Here is a 14,603-nt window from a genome sequence, read left to right as displayed (position 1 = left end):
CACCTAGACTCAGTGGAAGGTGCCCTTGTGGCCGCTCCCTCGGGTAAACACATTGCTGCCCTGATCTGAGACGTGGGCATGAACCACTGGAGCGGATACCTGCTTTCTTCGGTTCCTTCTTTCATTCTGGAGTCGAGGCCTTGCCCTGTAGCCTAGCCTGGCTTTGAACTCGAGATCCTTCTGCCTCAGTCTCAGAGTGGTGGTGATATTACAGGCGCGTTACCAAACTTTACCAGTCAGGCAAAACGGTGCCAACATTCTGCATGCATCCTATTAACATTTCAGTGCCCCTGAGGATTTGCTGACACCTCAGCACGGAGGGTTCTGGGGCTTTTCCAATGTCTTTGCACCCACCATAGCTGTCCGTGCCCAGGGTACCAAGTCAACCCCTGGGCTTACCACCAATATGGGCACTACCCACAAACCTCATTATTCCCTTTCTTTTACTCTCATGAAACTAAAGTTGGTCTCAAACTTACTTCATAAATGAGGCTCGTTCTCTTGACCCCCTCCCCCCTCCCCTCAGTTCTGGTATCTGATCCAGGTCCTACTCTCTGGCCAGCACTTCCTGGTCTCACAGTTCGGTCCTCCAGGTTCTAGCACTCTCCTTTCCTCTAGGACCAGGAGTCTACTGCTCCCTATGTCCTCCCCACCTGTTCTTCACTCCTCTCTACCCCACTCTCCCCCTCTACTGCTCTACACAGTCACAGGACTTATGCTAAGCCCCCATGGGCACTGCTACATTTGCCCTCTGCCCAAGAAGACTTCAGCTAGTCTCCTGCCCCTAAGGTAATGCATGCGTGATAGTTTCTTTGAGAAAAGCCAACAGTTGGTTGAGACCTGCCCCCGCCCATCACGCCCATCCCCGTCCACCATCACGCCTTCCTGTCACACTGGCTGAACCATTCTCCATTCCTCCGCCTCAGTCAACAACACCCACCCTCACATTTCTAGCCGGTCGACCTACCAAGATCTAGACCAGTGACAACAGTGGATGAGGACATGTCTCTCTCTGCTTAGAGGTCTAAGCCATCGCTAGCAACACGTGTCAGGTGAAACTCTTCCTTCCCAGGGTCTTCCCACCCCTGGGGGTCTCCATGGTCTCTATGCTGACCCCACCTTGCCCTGAGGCTACTATACTGGTACCACAACTGCCATCTTCTGGTCATAGCTGTCTAGTTTCTCCGAGAACGGAGGAGAGGATAGTCTGATTGCTTCCTGTGCCCTAGCAGCCCAAATCTTACCTCCTGAAGCCACTCCCATCCCAATGGCTTCCTGGCTGGCCCTGCACCTTTCTCTGCACACAGCAATCAGCCACACTCTATTGTACAACGTCTTCCGTTAGAGCTCTTTCCTGACATCTTCTGTAAGTGGCACCCTGGCCTCAGTCTCATACTGCTGGCTCTGTTCCCTATTTGCCTGTGAGGATAAGACTCAGTAGGCCCCTCATTGGCCACTTCCGTTCAGCACGACAGAGCCTACGATGGTATCTAGCCTATCGATAGGTCGTAGGATCAATGGACTGAAACCGTCACATGAATAGGCTTTTAAACATTGAAGCTAACAAAGTCTCTGTATCAATACCCACTTGCTCACAAACCACAGCAGCTTAACTGAGACAAGAGAATAGGTTTTTGTCCGGTGTGGCGTTGGGAATTGAACGCAAAGCTCTTGCGCATGCCAGGCAACTGCTCAGCTACTGAGCTGGAGCCCATTTTTCTAAAATTCTACTTAAGTTTTGTGTTTAATTACATTTATTTATGTGTGTGCCCCACTGCACGTGTGACAGTCAGAGGACAATTTATGGGAATTGGTTCTCTCCTTCCACCAGGTGGGTCCCAGGGATCAAACTCAGGTCAGGATTGGTGGCAAGCCCCTCTACCCTCTGAGTCACCTCCGTGACCCAGCCAGTCCTTTGTATTGTTTTTAAGACAGGGTCTTACTAGGCTGCCAAGGCTGGCCTTGAACTTGTGATTCTCCAGACTAAAGGCGATGAGGTATCACATCACAGAAACAGGAACCTTCCCAGGTAATCGGCCTGCACACAGTAACAACAGCTAGGACCCTCGAGGCTGGCTGGGGTCATGGGCATGCCTTTCCAGTTCTAACAGGCTGGGACTTCCTTCCCATTAACTGGTAACCTGAATGAAGTGTCACAGGTTACACATGAAGATGTGCATGCAGACGGCACAGATCACACCTGTACTTTTATTCTTAGAGTCTGCTCACCTCCAGAGGATGGAGAACACTGGGTATGAGATGGCTCAGCAAGCAGAGGCACTTGTCACCAAGCCACACATCCTGAGCACCGTCTCCAGGATCCATGTGATGGAGGAGAGAGCAGATGCCCTTAAGTTGTCCTGGTCTCCATACATGTGCCATGACTCATGCCCCCAAATGTAGTAGTAGTGATGACAATAAACCTACTGGGTGTTATGTACAACAACGATAATAAACCTACTAGGTGCGGTGTGTTTAGATTTTATATATGTGTGTGTGTGTGTGTGTGTGTGTGTGTGTGTGTGTAAGCAATTTTGGAGAATCCCCACATTTTCTCCCCATATGACATCAATTCCTGAAACAATAAGAATTCCTAGGATTTGTAATTTCCTGGTACACACTGTAACTTCGTCAGATTATTCCATGAGGGCATTACGAGCTCAACGCCACAGGTAACTGCTAAGGTAGGAACTGAAGCTCTCCACACTATGGTTAAAGCACACATTTTACTTCCTGAGGCTCCAGCTGTGCCTCCTTCATCTGAGGGGATAAAGGAGTCATGAAAAGGGTAGAGAGATACATCAAGAGCGTTAGTGCCACGTTAAGTATACATTTATTAGAGATTTAAAAAAAAAGTACCCAGCTCCTTGTTCCCAGGCTGCAGACTGTGTGCTCTGCATTCTCAGGCCTGTAGCCTTCCAACTTGATTACTCCTACCAAGTGCCTTCCTTCACGGGAGGGCAGGGAGGCAGGGGCTTAAAAGCAGACATGAGCATGTGTGACGTCTGGGTATTCATCTGTAATGTCAGGAGCCAACCGCTTCCTATCTGTGGCCCACCAAGGTTCCTCGGCCACCCCACACACTGTGTGAGCAGGCATCTACAGTCAACTCCCTGACCTTTCTCCTTCCCTTCTTTGTAAAACTAATTCAACAGTGAGTGGTGAGGGGTTTATTATTCAGGGCTGTGCAATAGGAAGGTAAAGGACAGACCCACTTAAAATTCTCTCTCTCTCTCTCTCTCTCTCTCTCTCTCTCTCTCTCTCTCTCTCTCTCTCTCTCTCTCTCTCCTGAGAGTGAGACTGGTATTCCTTAAAAGACTTCAAATCATGCTACTACTATTTAAAAAAAAAAAAAAAAATCAAACAAAACAAAACAAAACCTCCCCAAACTAGCAAACTTTGGATGTGGCCCTGACATCAACTGAATGAAGCCCAGGTCAGAATGTGAGCTAGAACCTGAAGAGCCAATGTCATTACCGATAAATGACATTAGGTGACAACCACTTGAGCCAAACTGGCTGGACTGCGGACCTTTCCATTTAAATGTGCTTTCTTCAAGGAAAAAGCACTTTTTGGTCCCTAACATGGCTGACTAATTTGTCCCATAACCACTCAAAATCAAAAGGAGGCAGGTAAGATCCTACGGCAGGGTCAGAATGCTGGGACTTCCTTTTCCTTAATGCGTAACCTGAATGAAGGGTCACAGGTTACACATGAAGATGTATTTGCACGTGCATACAGGTAGACGTAATCGCACGGAACGTAATTCCAAAACTGCAGTGACATTTTCATTCAACTCGAAGCCGGCCGCATCCCGGAAGTAAACCGAGGAGCCGAGGGAAGCCGTGAAGAGCCTCCACCTTCCCCGTCTTATGGAGGATGTGTGCTCCTGACCGCCCTGCTCAGCCCTGGCCCACCTCCTCAGCTGCCGAGAACATTTCGCCGTGATTTTCATTTTCTTTACAAAAGGAAGGCAGAGTCTACCCTGAAGTAAGGCACGATGAAGGCCACTTGTCAGAGACTCTGTGGCTTGTTTTTGCTGGCAGGCTGACTTTAATACCAAAGGCGTGTCCCTAAACCACAGCACTCCTGCACCCTGAAGAGTAGTAAGTCTGCAGAGGGAAGGCTCTGCCGGCTGCCAGGCACCTGAGGGGGCAGCGTAGTGGGTGCAGCCTCAGCAGCAGACAGGGTCGTAAAACCTGGGATGGATGGCGCTGCAGGCTCACCTGCAGAGGAAAGGGTTCTGTCTGCCATCTGTGACCCTCTGCCCACCCCCCTCAGGGAGGGAGCCAACTTCATAGCACCATAAATCCTTCCCAGCACACCCCACGGCTGGCGGGCGGCTCTTATCGGATCACATGGCTTCTTTATCTCTCCATCATGCCTAACGTCGGGTTTACTTCCTTCCGGCTCTCCACCACTCCACCAGACCTAGAGAGGGATTAGCTAGGTCCCAGGTCCTCTTGCTTGAATCCCTGCTTCCTGAGCTTCTCCTGGAGCTCGGCATACACTCGCTTTATTTTACTCACGCACCCGTGCCCCAGGCCTGTTGGTGCCTACGCTTTGATTTCACCAAATTGTCCATATATGTGTATGCTATGTTCTACGCCTAGCGAGCTCTGTAAAATCAACCATCGACATGCGATGGCAAGGTCAAACATGTTGAGAAGCCGAAGGTGCTGGTCACAGTCCACTCCTGTCGCTTTTTCAAGCGCTCCTCTTGAGCCACGATTACTTAAAACGTCATCAACGATGACTGCCTTGGTTTAAAAATAAATCATGTATTCTGAACTCGATGGGCTAGAACAGTTACCCGTGTGTTGGTTTTCTGAATGGTATTTATGGGGTATTCTGCTCTGTAAGGCGGCATCCAAGGGAGAGAACATTTGCTCTGCATGCTTAAATGCATAGGAAATAAGGCCTTCGGAGTCATTCCTTTAAGTGGGTACTACATGTCTGGTTGGTAGCTCATTATGGAAAACAGCTTTAAGGAAAACCTCCTGTTGGATAGAAGATTTAGTTGCAAAGATGCCATTTCTGGCAGGGGGCCCCCGTCTGGGAGGGCACTCTTCTCTCAGAGGCTGCTGTGAAGCATTCGGGTCCCTTTCTCAACACTAACCCTTTGGCTTCACAAGAAAAATGGTGTTCTGAATGCAGGCAGATCACTTCAGAAAAAGGCTTGCCCGGAGATATTTCTGATCAGTGAGGCCAACCACAAAAAGGAACTCAAGAGTCATCTATGAAATTGCCCTTCCCCGGTGTCTGGGAGTAAAAGGTCTGTGCACTTGAGCAGCCCAGTCTTTCAGCTGGGACTCAGTGCCGAGGCACAGAGCCATTCTGAGAAAAAGCAGGCCTCTTGTCCACTTCACTGCGTCCATCCCTCGGTTTCCAACCCCACTCCTGGTAACGGGTGCCTTGCAGAGCTTCTGACTCACCACCGTACGGTTCTACCGCAAGGCTGACAGCTTTTATCCTCAGTGTCATTCTTATATAATCATACAGGGTAAGTTTTTGGAAATAGAGCCCCCAAATATAAAATGGCATCTAAAATATGGTAACAAATATAAAGCGGAATCTAAAATACCAAGAACTCTAACTTTCACCCAAGCAATTAGGCCAAGAGGTCCTGCTTACACTGTAGGAACCCCACCCCCTCTGGGGTGCAGAGTTCCATCCTTTTGCTCTGAACTGGCCAAGAGTCTTTAACTCTAAACCATTTAATGAAAACATTTAATGAAATCCCATTGTAGCCTTGAACCCATGACCCGGAAGCACTGTTCACATTTTACCCTTGGAAGGTGAGGGCAGTCCGTGTACCCTGATGCAGACACGAAGCTGCCGCACACTTCCTGTGACAAGCAGGTGGCGTGAGCAGCCTCTCACACTCACGAAACATTCTAGTGCCCATGGGGCTCCCGCTCTATCCGGTATCAAAGACAGCATACAGTTTGGTGATCAAACTGAATTATGAGTCATTCTTCAGAAAGAATCCTAGCAAGTCAAAGTTTGTGAGAGCAGTAGGCCGTTGGGACTTTTATTTTCCTCCCGAAGTTTCGATACAAAGCCACTGTTAAAAACAGCTACGAACTCCTCTGTTACGGACTAGTAATTCTGAGGAGAAACTTTACGTTTGCCCACCCCTTAACACGCAGGGCTACTGAGCATGCTCACACTTTTACCCTTCGCACCCTGGCCAGCAGAAAAAACAACAACAGTGAAGAACCTGGTCTGGAGGGGAAAGGATTATCAAAAATTCAAAACTACATCTTTCATTGTGTGGTGGTGGCGGCCCATGTGCCTTTAATCCCAGCACTGGAAGCAGAAGCAGGCGGATACTCTGTGGTCAGCCTGGTCTACAGAGAGTTCCAAGACAGACAGACAGGGCTGGCTACACAGAAAAATAAATCCTGTTTGGAGGCAATGGGGGAGGTACCTCTTAAAAAGGCAACTTTAGAAGTGTTGTCTAAGGCAGGTGACCTAAAATAAAATACTCTTGGGTCACCCTCAGTGTCAGTGTCACCTGAGCGCTCCCAGAGTAACCAGGGAGTAAAAAGTCCTGTTCAAGCGATTTTTCATGGTTTCTTTCGGTTTCTACTGCTTTCTTTTGGAATGCCGGTATATGCCGCATGCAGTCCGCAGGGAAGGGACCCTTCTCTGGAAAATCTGAAGACTGCTTTAATCTATACAGCTGAAAAGCTCATCTCTCCACCCCGGGGCCCCAGGGAGCAGAGACCACGAGCACAGTGACCACGGGCACAGCGCCCCCTCCCCCTCCTGTAGCAGCCACGTATTTCCCTCAGCTGCAGGCTGCAGGCTGCACCTGTAATTACCACGGAGTTTGAAACACTGGCTCCAGGAAGTTGAGCTTGTGATCTCTGGCAACAAGAACAGACCCATCTGCTTCACACGCACACGCAAACCATACGTTTAAAAAAAAAAAAAATCAAGAAATTTAAAAGAGAAATCAAGAATTTCTTTTTTAAAGAAAAGGTTAAAAAGAAAATGAAAAAAAAATTCTCTTTAGTACCAAGCACCAAATAATTCTCCACCCCACCCTAGGTGGGAGTTACAGGTACAATGACAAGGCCACATCAGGCTTCTTCCCAGCCAGCATGATGCTCCCTCCAGGATGCTGCAGTGCTCCCTCCTCCTCACCGCCCCTCCCTAACTGTGATTTCCAGGCTACTGGCTGCAGTTACTTCAGGACCACAAAACTCCATGCCTTTGCTGTGCCTGCCATGCTGTTAAATCCACAGTACTATTCACAACCTTCTAAAAATGCTAACGTAGGCATTTCTGGGATACCACATAAACATTTTATTCTAATAGTTTGCTAACATTCAAAACACCAGTTGGAGGTAGCCCAGGCGTTTTGTCCAAAAACCACTAAAACATAATAAGTTTGACATTTATTTAGTTTTTTTTTTTTTTCAAGAATTTGTCTTATTCTTACAAAGTATGTGACCTAAAGGGGTGAGTTTCGGGGTGACTACTTTGAAAAAAAGTGGGAACTAGAGAGCCCTGGGAGGTCAAAGGGTCAAAACTGAACCAAGGTTTAGGATTCGGCCTTTATTGTCTATTCTGCACAGCCTGGGGTCAGCGTTCATAATTAACCAAGATCTAAGGATTTCCATCAGAAGACACACTGACCCGCCCCGCCCTGAGAAAACTCTTCTCTCCTGTTTTTACCTGAAAGCAATCACGCTCTTGGGTTTTCCCTTCACTCTTGCCTAAACCATTATTCCTGGTCCTGCTTAGACCCCAAGGCCAGTTAACAGAGACACTGACTCGCCGAACAGGAGGGCTCCCACCCCCGTGAAAGTACACCGGCAACAAGACAAAATCAGTTCTTCAAAACACAAACGGCCAAGGGAGCTGCTCAGTTAATAATCTCCAACCCAGGGCTCTGACCCACGGCCAGGAACTTTCTCGGTCTCCTCCTCTTGACTGTTTCTGCCCTCATCATTGGAGAAAGCAAAGGAAGTGGAGTGTCAGCAAGAAACTAGCTGACAGGGGCCAGGAAGCGTGAATTCGAGGTACACACTTCATCAATACTGCCCCTGAACAGCTTGACTACTTCCGCCCAAGACACAGATGTATTCCCACCCCCTCCCCCTCCCCGTCCTCCCACGGTCAAAAGGTCAGGAAATTACTTTACCAAATTCAGAAACCTACAAACTCTTTTACAGGCCAGTCCTTAAGATCTCTCCCAAACAAAAGGTGATAATTTAACCCACAGGAAGGAAGGAGAGCCAAGGGCCTACAAGCCACAGGCAGGGTTGTTTTTTTTTACGAGCCTCGCTTTATATCCTAGACAGATCCACCCATAGGGTGTCCTTTCAGGTGGCGAGAGTTAGTGATTCATTTAGTGCTCTTTCACCCCATTCCGGGTCCCGCCACCTCCTTTACTGCGGAGGGAGAGACAAGCGACAAAGAAATGTGTTCAAGGTATCTGGTCTGCACTGGGGGCCTGAGTCTCCACTCCCCGGCGGCCACTGGCTAGAGGCAGGCGGGTGGTGGTTATCCAATCATGTGGTGAAGAGACACCCTTTTTTAAGTTTAGTTAGGCACCCTTTTTAAAGCTAGAAAGAACACGAGGGACTGAGTAGGATTCCTCATTCGGGGAGAAAAGGGACTGTTCAAGGTTACTGACCTGGGGCCAGAGGAAGGGTGGTCCCCCCCCTCTGCCCACTGTTTACAAACAAGGGCTCTGTGCTGTGGGAAAAGTCCCTGGATTGGTGCTGTTGGGATTTTAAGATTTACTGGCTTAGTCAACAACTGTGAAGGAATTTTAAGTGAGGAGGAATTACTAACAGCCCAACTCCGGGTCAAAGCAACAGCTGGAGAGAGGGAGGAGGGTGCGGGGGCCATCTTGGCTGTTCCTCCTGGACAGAGGTCATTCCATTTGGCATTTATTAGTTTAACTAGACCGATCCTGTAACACATCCCCTCCTCACAACTGGGTGTGACACTGATTCCACTACCGAAAACGTATGCAAGACAGGGGGCAGGAGCCAAAGGGCTTTTGAGGTCTCTTTACAATGTCTGGATTTTTTTTTTTTTAAATTGGCTTTACAGCCCCTTAGTGTTGCCAAGGGCTTTAGCAAACACATGCTACTGAACATCCTGCAGAAGCAGAAAACTTGTAGTGGTAAAATCCAACAGAATACATTTAATAGAGGAAGACCAGAAGCCACCAAGACCCAGGACCACAACACAGGCCCAGCTCCTTCACTCAGCATGGAGTGGCTACCCAGTCATAAAATTCCCAGAGCAAGGGAGTCCTACCGGAGTCTTTGAAAAGGAAGAAAATGGGCCTTCAAATGTAGCTTAGTGGCAGGGTGCATGCCTAGAATGTGTATGAGCACAAACACACACACACACACACACACACACATGCACGCACACACATGCATGTGCACGCACACAGCACAAAAAGCATTTTAAAAATGAATTTAATAAACTACATGTGTGGATGAAAGGCTGTAACTAGCATAGGAGTTTTTAACGTGTTTTTAACATGTTTTGCGTGCATGTGTATGTATGAAGATAATGGAGTTACATACAGTTGTGAGCTGCCATATGGGAGCTGGGAATTGAACCTAGGCTCTCTGGAAGCACTGAGCCATCCAGCCAGCCCCACCCCTTTTTAAGATTAACTTTTTTATTCTCTGTACATGAGCGGTCTTCAACCACCACAGAGGAGGGCATCAGATCCTATCACAGATGGTTGTGAGTGGGAATTGAACTCAGGACCTCTGGAAGAGCAGTCAGCGCTCTTAACCACGGCGCCATCTCTCCGGCCCTTTTAAAAAAGGCAGTCTCACTGTATATTCTGGGTTGGCCTAAGACTCCCATAAGTACACCAGGCTAACCTTGAACTCACAGAGGTTGACCTCAAGTCAACGTAATAAAGCCATCACAGTGAGCAATGCTTTGGCATCAAAGGAAAGAATAAAAGGTCTCTAACAGGAGGCCTGCCAACACCCAGCTCCATATGCAAAGGTGTGACAGCAAGGCGAAGGCAGAGCTCCTAGTGTGCCTCCTCCTCTCTCCCTTCTCCCTTTTAAAGATTTGGCTATTCAAATCTACCTGACGGTGTGGCTGGAAGATGTTCAGAGCTCAGGGCTGCCTGTGGTTAGCTCTTCCCTCAAACTCAGGCCATGGGCAAGTGACTTAGGAAGAGCCTTCATCCTGGCTCTCTGGGACAGTCACAATTCCCAAGGCACCACAAACAAACCACCTCGCCTCTGGCCATTTCTCCAGTGAGTAGGTCTAGAAAGGAGTTCTGTAAACCTAACAGATTAACTCTAACTGGATGCTTGGTGGGCGCCACCCCCAACTCCTTGCTTGCATTTGCATACCATCAATCAACCTTAGCCTTTAGTAAAAGGCAATTCCACCTCAAAAGACTTATTTCAAACACATTCTCACTCCAGTATTCGCAATAAACCAAGAGTGGCAATAATCTAAAATTCATTCACCCAGATAAATCTATTCCATTCGGAGATGAAGTGGTTAGACAATGTAGCAAGGATCACCGTTCAGCTTTAACAAAGAATGGAGTCGACGATGGGATGGATTTTTGAGAAAGCTAAGCGAAAGAATCCAGTCAAAAAGAAGAAAACAAGCTGGGTGGATGCGGTGGCCACGCCCTTAGTCCCAGCACTCAGGAGGCAGAGGCAAGTGGACTCTGTAGAGGCCAGCCTGATCTACAGAGTGAGTTCCAGGGCTACACAGGGAAACCCTGTCTCTTAAAAATAAAATAAAAGGGGTTGGGGATTTAGCTCAGTGGTAGAGCGCTTGTCTAGCAAGCTCAAGGCCCTGGGTTCGATCCTCAGCTCCGGGGTGGGGGGGGAATAATAATAATAAAAAGGCCACTGCACCATCCATTGTTTATACTGTTATCTAAAAGCCACAGAAAAAGAAACAGAAAGTAGTATGGTGGTTGTCATGTCTGGGGAAGGGGGGTGGGGGTGGGGGAGTCAACCACCATGCGTGGAGTTTCGGTTTTGCAGAGTGAGGTCTAGAGATCTTAGAGTGCATAATCGCTGTCCTCGTGCTGTACACCAAACAGTCGCTGAACTGGTAAACTCTGGGTAGGAAAAAAAAAAAACTATTTGTGTGTGTGGGGGGGGCGCATGTCACAATGCAGATGTGGAGGTCAAAGGGTAACCACCATGAGTTCGTCCTCAGGCTTGGTGACAAAGCACGGAGGCACATCACTGGCCCTGCAACCTGGTTCCTGCCACAGTGAGGAGGTACCTTGAGAAGCGAGGAGTCAGGTGAACTGGGCTCAGAACGTGTGGGAACGTCTGGGCTGCATGAGGGAACATTCCCAAAGCCGTGAAGGAGTGAACATCACCACTGCCAACTGCTTCCACTGCCAACATCAACCCCACTCAGCTCTTTTTCGTGCAAGGCAGGCCACACACAACTCAAACCTTTTAAGCATTGGCTTTATTGACAGAAAGTGCCCCACTGTTCTATTCTAAACTCTGAGGCAACATTCAAAAAAAATAAAAGACTCATCATGGGTTATGTGTGAGTGGCTGCATGTATGTGTGCATATCACATGCATGTCCCCAAGGGTGTTGGATCCTCAGGAACTGGAGTTACACAAGGTCGTGAGTCGCCACGTGGGTGCTGGGAATCGAACCTGGGTCATCAGCAAAAGCAGGCAGTGCTCTCAGACACTGAGCCTTCTCCCCAGCCTTGACAACAGTGTTCCCAGTGAACACTGACCAGCCTACAATGCAATCCACAGACCTCAGGGGTATTTTTATGATTAGACCCTTTTTATTCCTTGATTTCAGTTTTAAAGATGACTAAAAACAATTACAAGAGTTTTCTAACACTTCCATTTCTTTCTCCACGGGAGTTAGCCATGTTTTTAATAGTCCTCAAGGCAGGAAAAGAAAAGGGGACTGGCTTGATTTTTTCCCCCCTTTGGAACATGTTCCTGCCAGGTTTTGCACACGCAGCTCTTTGTGGAGGTGATGAGAACACAGGCCCACCCACGGACACTAACTCTGCTCATCACCCTCCCTGAGCAGCCTGGGTGACACATGCTGTTGTGGGGAATGGAATGCAAGAGCCCCAGTCAGGGGACAGGGCCCTCGGGGCCAGAGCAATGGCAGGCAGGCAACGGAGGAAGCAAGTGTTTATAAATAAGGAAGGGAAGAAAGGAAGGGAGGAGGGGAGGGGAGGGAGGGAAGAAGGGAGGAGGGAGGGGAGGAGAGAGGGAGATCCCATTCTTTACAATTGCATGATTTAGCACTGAAAACAGTTACCTCTTGATTAGAATCTAAAGATAGCATCTTGCTGAAATTTTCTTCCACAATGACCTCTGAAGACAGCAAGTATAGCTGAGTCCCAGCACCACTCCCAAAAGGAAGGTTGCGCTTATACGCTAAGCCAAAAGCTTTTTCAAAGAGAGCTGAGGTGCCAGTCTCCTTCTAAAGTATTGGTTCTCTCTATGGTTCTCAGGAGCCACAAGGAAGTGGTACTTACAGCTCAGCTCCTGTACATGGCTCCTGTAACTGCCCCCACTTTCAACCCCAAGGCAATCTAGATGTTCATGCACCAAACTGCCAGCAAGTTTACGCCCAGGAAAAGGACCAGTCCACAGTGCCTAGACAAGAGTGTATTCATTTATACTTCAGTGTGAGGCCTTGTGTCTTCGGAAATCCATACCATGCTTTGTCTTTGGCTTCTCCGAGCTACACAGAGAAACCTACGACTTTCAAATAACGACACGAACTTGTCTCCGAGTGTGTGTTGCAGACGTAGGACAAGTGTGGTGGCCCAACACAGGCGACACACAGGTAAAGCCTCTGGTGGGAACCGGGCGTGTTCTCAGCACACATTCATACATGTGAACGGCAGGGGCAGGCTGCAGACTCCAGAAACAGGGCTCTTGAAAGCACGTGAGTATTTTTAAATGTTGGCAGCTGGTCTATAGTGGTTTTAAATTAGCTTGTTTTTATGAAATAGTTACTGAATTCATATCGCTGTAAGTGCGAATATAATTTTAATAGATCCTAAAAAGAGGAGAGTCTTCCAACCGGCAAAAACCGGGAAGCTGTTTGTTCCACTAAGATACCATGGGCGCTATGATCTCTTAGAATAAATGTGCTCCCTGACTACCACCTCCCAAGAAACAGAGTGGGAAGGAACATCTTTTGTCCACAGTCATGTCGGCTGGCTCGGTTCAGAAAACATGGATACCAAAACCACCGTGAAGTGGATTTTGGAGTAAAGCATTCTGTCAGCGACCAAAGTTAAAAGGGTTTGCGCCTGGGTCCAAGTGCCTAGCCCATGTGGCTCAAGGGCAGCAAGTTCAATCAATATCCACTGACTACTTCTAAGCTGAAGAAGCAGCAGTGTCTTTGCACTCTTCTCTTAGAAGAGAAAGAACTCTAAAGACATCAGTCACCCTGGGCCAAGGGCTCTCACAGTGCTCGACATCAATGGTATCTCCGGGAGCAGCAGCCGAAGTTCACGTGGGAAGCTCAACAGAGATCTGTAAGAACTGGTCCTCACCTGGGCTAGTTCCAATAAGACAAAGAATGGCAAAACAGAATGTTTTCATAGAAAACACCAACCAATCAAGAGATCTACTCTTTGAAATACAAGTCTCCTTAGGTAGCCTCGGGTGGCCTGGAACTTGCTATGTAGCCCAGGCTGACCATGAACTTGAAGAGATGTTCTTGAAGACAGACAAGATCTTATACTGTAGCCCAGGCTGGCCTGGAATTTACAACAATCTGTCTAATCTCAGTCTCCCGTGTGCTAAAATTATAGGCAAGAGCCACTATGCTTGATGACGTTTTGGCAAAGTGAACCCCAAATTGAGTATGGCTTTTACCAAAACTCTGGGGGACCTTGTTCACATTTATATAAAAAAGCTACCAAAAACATGTGTTCTAGACAAGTTAACATGCTCGAAGCAACCTTCCTGACCTTGGAACAAAATCTTAATGAGAAAGAAAAGGGCCCTCATTTTGAATCCGAAATATTTTTAATATCAGCAAGTGTTGTTGTTGAATGTGTACTATATATACATATATGCACATATGCACACAAAAATAAACACTACAGATGTGGGCAGGGAATTCTTAGCCAGACCCCCACATACTCCAAACACCATTCTTCCTCATTATCGTCCTTGACCAAAATTAGCAAGTTACGGCCTAACAGGTGGCTCTCATTTATAGAATGTAAAATTAATGAAATTTAAAGGAGGTCTGTCTTGAAAAACAAGCTGGCCGTTCTTTTTTTTTTTTTTTTAAGGGGGGAGCACACTTTAATCTACAATCTACAAACTCCTTCCAAAATTCCTGAATGTGCTAAAAGCAATAAATGAAATGAATCTATTTATTTAAAATTCATACACCTGAAGAAAATCAGGGTATTACTATAGGTTCTATGATAAAACAGGAACAAAGCCTGCCTTGCTCTCTAGTTTGGTAATTCCAGATCTGTTCGATGCCGTCTCTCAAGTGACAGCAGGATTTACACCCCAGAGAGGACTGTGTAGTCAACGCCTCATCTTAGGCAAATGTATGGACAACGGTATTATAGGTCCTGACCCAAGTGTG

The 14,603-nt window shown here is 47.6% G+C and overlaps 1 protein-coding gene across 2 annotated transcripts in view; it reads right to left on the bottom strand.

Annotated features, from left to right (window-relative positions):
• Positions 1-14,603, bottom strand: part of Spred2 (sprouty related EVH1 domain containing 2) — a 106,691-nt gene that overhangs the window by 25,307 nt on the left and 66,781 nt on the right. The window lies entirely within an intron of this gene.

Source organism: Rattus rattus, chromosome 11 (assembly GCF_011064425.1).
Source record: "Rattus rattus isolate New Zealand chromosome 11, Rrattus_CSIRO_v1, whole genome shotgun sequence".
Lineage (NCBI taxonomy): Eukaryota > Metazoa > Chordata > Mammalia > Rodentia > Muridae > Rattus > Rattus rattus.
The sequence above is the reverse complement of the archived record's forward strand: the minus strand, read 5'-3'. Positions and strand labels throughout refer to the sequence as shown.